Raw genomic sequence first — 6,298 nt, forward strand, 5'->3', positions numbered from 1 at the left:
TTTTTACTATACTATACTATACTTATTAACATTTTTATTTATTCTTTATATTTATTTGAAAAATAAACTTTTACTATACTTTTTTTACAAAATTAGCACATCGTCTCAACTTATATGAACCACATTTCGGACTTTTCTCTTTGACACTTTCTTTTTGATCCACCTGTTTCTCCTGGATGGTTAAATGACCGCCGATCGAATTCTTCCCGTGAATGTTAGTTCTAAGTTTACTACTAATAAAATTAATAAATTAAAAACCAACTCACCCGTAGTGAGTATCACGTTGTTTCCACTTTAGTAAGTGTAATACAATAAAATGAAATGAAAATAAATATTCAATCTTGAACACTCGATTAGGAACAGCCAACGGGATCAATTTGGAACAATTTCAGCAGCTTTTGTGGGGCTACAGTAACTTTTGAACATAATAAAATGAATCTATTACAATATTTATATAAAATATAATATGAGCCAGCAATTTTTTTTATGCTTATATTGTTTTCTATTATTCTCGAAAATTTGATATTATAGGAGGTGCATAAATAGTTGATGTTTGAATGAAGTTAGGGAGGACGTTTTACGGATGAATATGGGTAAGGAGTTCCAAAATGAGGTAACTTCAACAGCAAAGGAGGCAGTTCTATGGGTAGAGATATAAAGATCGGTAGGTTGGGATCTTGTGTTTAACAGGTGAATGGATGAACGTAGAGTGAGGAGGTTAATGCTGTAGGCAGGTTTTTAGTTATTGGGGATTGGGGTATAATTGTGCCGAGAACGTATTGTCTCTGGATACTGGAACAGAGCTCTTTGTTCGGAATAGTAGTGAGAGATATAAGAACGCCTAGAAGATAAATCTTACATAGCAGTTCATTAGGGTTTTTATTCTCTTTTCCTGTTCAATGAATAGTCCTTCATACACTGGCATCCGTAGTTGAAATGTGGGGGAATAAGGGAGGATTCTAGAAGGTGACGGATACTCAGAGGAAATAAATTACAGAATCTTACGAGCTGATTAAGAATTAAGTGCATGCAATGTGACATGAGGTATGTTGGTGAGGTATAATAATAGGTAGTAAGGTTTTTGAACCGATTAGATTGCCCTTGGTTTTTGCTAGATTCAGGCTCAATTTATTTTTGGAAGCCCAACGGTGTATACTGTCAGTGCCTTTTGGAGCTTACGGGATGCCTCGATAAAATCAGAAGGAAGAAAAGACGATATTTGTAGATTGTTGGCATAAAATGATATTGGGAATAACAGATAGCGTCCGGTAAGTCATTTATATATATGGAGAATAAGGTTGGTGAGAGGGAGAAACATTGAGGAGTTTATGTTACACAGTGAAAGAGTTGTAGTGATAATTTATAGTGATAAATTTATAGGAGCAACAACAGTTTAGGAGTGGAGAGAACGAAACTAAGGAACTGTAGATGAAGTGGTGCATAAACTGGCTACGTTTTATTATTAATAAGAATTAGAAATTGAAATTCCAGTCCAGGTCATAAGGGATAATATAAAAGTAGTATAAAAGAAGCAATAGAAAACTGTTTTAAACAGCCATAAAAACCAACTACTACTTATTAGCTGTCGAGAGGTTTGAGATTGATTTTCTACTGAAAGGAACATAAAAACTGACTATAGAATAATAAGATATAAAATAAATGATAAACTAAAATGGATTTTTAATAAAAAGAAAGGAAACATAAAATAGTGATAACAATTGCCTGCAGTGGCACTACCAGTTTGCTCACATCAGATTCGGAAGTAACTCCACATTACATTTCCGTCACAATGGAAGTATTACAGAAAACAAAGAAAATTTTGTATTTATGAATACAAATTTAACTTACTTCTGAGATTGCTCCGTAGTTTTTAAATTGACCGAACGCCAGCCTTCCAAGATTTACACTGAATGAATTCAATTTATATAACATTTATCCCATTTTAGAAAGCGTTAGTTATATATATAAATGAGCTTATACTGGATACTTACATTCAGCTGTTTTTCATATAAATAATAATTTGAGGTTTATGGATCAGGTTGGTCGACTGTAAAATATTTGGCCTATCAACTGTTGAGCTGGAATATGTTAAATATGTATTTCTGAAGTGCCTGCCTGAACTGATACTCGAGCTGTCTACTCCACCTCTGACATAAAGAAGACATCTCTGGCTCCACTCCTGTGATTTAGAGGTAGGTAATTTAGCATTTACATTCCAGTTATAAGGTACGGGTGGGTTGTGCCTTATCAGTTAATGGGTACCCGAGCCTTCGTGTATCAGCTTACCATCTAGGCGCCGTTGTATCGTTACATACTTATAAATCAGGCTATACCTGAATAAGAATTAGTAAGGTATCTACCTCTTTTTAGTACCTGTTTCATCTGAAAATTCAGTGAGATTGTCTACTTCCTATTAAATGAAATGGTATAAAAATAGTTAAAGTAATCTGAGACTAGGTCCCTTTAGAACAATTACAAGGTAATTTTAGTTTAACAATAACATATATTGCCCAAACAGTGTGGTCACTCTTAATTATAGCTTCTATTAAAATGCTAAATAATTTTAGATACACAGAAGAAGAAAAAAATAACTTACTAAATACATATATAAAAAAAAATGGAGTTAGAAATTATCTGTACTAATAAAATATTGGATTAGAATGGTGAAGTAAAAGGTAGTTAATTCGAAGGGTTTTAACCGAGGCAATGGAGTTCCAGTGATTGGAGCTTTGGTAAAGAATGATTTTATTAAACGCAGCAGTTCGGTAAAATGGCGGGTAGATGTCAGATAGACTGGATCTAGTAGTTCGTTGGACTGAGAATTTGAATTAAAGGTTTTCTAGGATGTTGGAGGGGCGCTGAGTACTAATTACTAAGAATAGAAAGGAAGCTAGGAAATGATGGCATCGGAAGGATGGATAGAACCACTTAAGCTCGGCATAATACAGGGTTATATTTTTTCATATCATTATTTTTTCTTAATAATTTGTATACATTACGAATTAATTAATCTTTTATATATTATGTTAGTTATTGCTATCACTCAGTCTTCATTGGGAGGGAGGAACTGTAGCCATTGCCATAAGGACATCCAAGAAATGACCACATGTCCAAAGATTGATAAGAGATTTCCTAACTGCATCTAGTGCAGATGGAATAGCTAAATGTCTGGTCGAGGAACAATCCTAATAAAAAGTTTAGCTGGTTACTTGTTCTCACAGAAATTCTATTTACAGGGGGTCAGTTCCCATATGCTGACAAGACACATGTCCCTGGATAATGTGAGAATGCTTAAATTAAAAATCAGGTCGTGATATTATAAACTTACCTGTGATATTATAGTAACATTTTTTATTATATTAACTTAATAATATCAAATTTACATTTACCTTAATAAAGGATTAAATCTTTGACTAAATATCTTTTAATATCAGCCATTTTTTATTCTCATTGAAATAGTTTGATGTAAAATTTTTAGAATATATTCTTCTATATTAAGTTTTATTTTTTTAAATTGTTAATTATTTTAAAAAGTATAATTAATTCCCCATTATTAGATGTAATAAAATAGGATTGGTATAAATTTAAAAAAAATTAGACAGTTAAATGAAGTAGAAAAATAAACAAGCAAATATCTCCGTAAATAAAAGTAGAAATATAACAATATACATAGGATCTAATATATGAAATCGTTAAAAGAAATGGAGAGTGACGAAAAAAGCATAGAAGAACTGAATGTTTAAATAAACATTTTGGTGTTTTCATAGTTGTTATAACAATGATCAGATTTTATTTTTAATTATTTGCATATAAATTGCGTATCAAGGACAAGTATTGCGATTACATAGCTTTAAGTAAGTTGAGCTGATATTAATTTTTAAATCGAAACATTGAGGTGATAAGTAAAAATTGTGAGATGGCACTGCAGTATGTGGCATTGAAACATATTTTTTTAATAAAATATTTTATTTATTTTTTTCATATATTTTTTTAGTCGCTTTGTTGTAATGAAAAATTCAATCTATGGTAATTTTTTTTTTTAAAGAAAACTATAATCAAACAGGTCTTATAAGAACATGATACATAAGCAAAAGAAAAACCAAGATAAGTGTTTTATTTGAAAGAAATAGTATGTAAACATTGTGCAATAAACCAAGCTTGAAGATAGGAAGCAACCTACATTCTAAAGGGTTCAGCAAACATTTGCTCGGTATATCCTATGAGTATCCCTCGGGCAGGGATATCTGAAAAATGGGTCGGGGCCTCCCTCCTATGGGTCACAAAAACTTTAATATTTTGTTCAACATTATTATTTTATCAATTAATTAGTGATTACTTTATCTGGATTTTATTACTAAGGTTCGCCTTCGTTTTTACTATTAGCTGAAGTAATAGACCAATGACAGAAAAGTAAAAATTGAAAGTAAATGGTTTTAATTTTCAGAAGGTGAGTTTCGTAGACTTTACATATTTCTAACAAAAAATCACATTGCCAAAAAAAAATGTTTACATTAACTTATCAAGTAACCCAAATAGAAAGAATATATCTAAATACATAACCTTTTATACTAATGGGCACAATTCATTCAAGTATGATCTATGCATGAAAATTTGCAAGAAAAATAAATCTCAATTTGTTCGTACGAAAACATGGTAGAAACATTTACCTAATAATATTTCATATAAGTGGTAATAACTTTAGATATAAGCCAATTTTCAGTAAGGATGTTAACAATTACTTGGTATTTTTACCAAAAAAAAAATCAAAATTAAAAACAATAGAAGAGAACAGTAAAATAAACAATAGCTCTTGTCTGTCCTACTTCTATCAGCAAACTTAAAGAAATTAATAATGTTTAATAAATTTAAGGTAGACTGCCTTGAAAGTTTGTAATAGTTGATAGCTATTGTTAGGTCCAAATCCTCTCTTTTGATTTAATGTTTTGTGCTGGATATATTGTTGTTACATTTCATATCTTATACTACTGTCTATCATACAGATATAAGAATTATAAAATTTGTGTCTATATTTAATTTATAAATTTATTGCATACATCAAGTTTGCTAAGCTAGCGAGGCAAATCTTATTATATAGGGATATTGATATTTAACATTGTAACTTCGAAAACACATTTCACTGTAAAAAAAAATAAATAAATGAGATTTTTTAAAACGATACGTTCATATTTAATTATTTTTTAAAGTATTAACAATGTAGTTACGAGTTTTTTTTTTGTTTTTTTTCAAAAGTTACACCTTAAGTGATGATATATGAAAATGTGTTTAATTTTCATGCCACAGTGGTTTTTGATGAATTTTTTCAACCTGTACATTGAATCAATATTCGTGTGGTTGATATCTGTAACGAAATATACTTTAATACCAATTATATATACATTAATATATAATAAAAAAATGTATACAGCTGCAACTCATAAAGTGTTCAAGGCTCCAGTAATATATAATTAAAATAAAATAAAATTCTACCGCTACTACTCATGAAATGTCAGGAGTGCCGTACTTTGTAAGGCTTGATCACTGTTACTGGACCAACGGTTGTGTAAGGTTATTTGAATCAGAATAACGCTCGACCACTAGATTTTTACCCAATTAAGGACAACCACTTCATGACGCTGGGTCGTCCCTGGAAGATTCCTGAACTCACAGGTCTGACTAAGAGCTACAGTTAAACAGAAAATAATTATTTCCTACAGCCGGATTTGAACCTGCTTCTTTGGAGTTAGTAGTAAAATGCTTCACTATTGAGCTACCAGTTCACAGCAGTAACATATATTACATTATTATTATTATATTACATTAACGTGTATTTATTTGTAAGCTTCTAGTCAGGCACACATCTGTGATTTATTTCTTTATGTAAAAAATGCATCAATTTATTGGACCCTTCCGCAGGCTACTTTATTGCACTATTCTTACAAGATATTTTTTTAAAATAGGAAAATCGTTTCCCTTCCCTTATCATTCAGATTTTCGATTAAGATAAAAAAGAAAAAAAAATCTATCGATACCTTTATCGTTTACTTTCAGGTAAAGAAGATTTATGATACCGATAACCTCGGTCTGTTAAACGATATAGAAAGACCCATCTCTACAAAAAAATTCGGTGAAGAAAAGGGATAAGATTCCTTCCCTGGCCTACGGCAACACGTTTTTTGTGCGTTATAGTGAAAACCGAAAAATATTGGTCGCTACCAGTTTTTTTTTTTTCCTTCTCAATAAATTAATTTCTACTTATTGGTTTCTTTTCTAATAAACAATACAGAAAGATATTTTTAAA

The 6,298-nt window shown here is 30.7% G+C and overlaps 1 long non-coding RNA gene across 1 annotated transcript in view; it reads left to right on the forward strand.

Annotated features, from left to right (window-relative positions):
• Nucleotides 1-6,207, forward strand: part of LOC136797123 (uncharacterized) — a 17,307-nt gene extending 11,100 nt beyond the window's left edge. The window contains exons 3-4 of the long non-coding RNA XR_010844954.1: nucleotides 2,039-2,192; nucleotides 6,049-6,207. This is a non-coding gene — a long non-coding RNA (uncharacterized lncRNA). The remainder of the gene's footprint in view (nucleotides 1-2,038; nucleotides 2,193-6,048) is intronic.
• Nucleotides 6,208-6,298: the final 91 nt, after the last annotated feature.

This window comes from Halyomorpha halys, unplaced genomic scaffold, assembly GCF_000696795.3.
Source record: "Halyomorpha halys isolate HHAL.00 unplaced genomic scaffold, Hhal_1.1 Scaffold209.1, whole genome shotgun sequence".
NCBI lineage: Eukaryota > Metazoa > Arthropoda > Insecta > Hemiptera > Pentatomidae > Halyomorpha > Halyomorpha halys.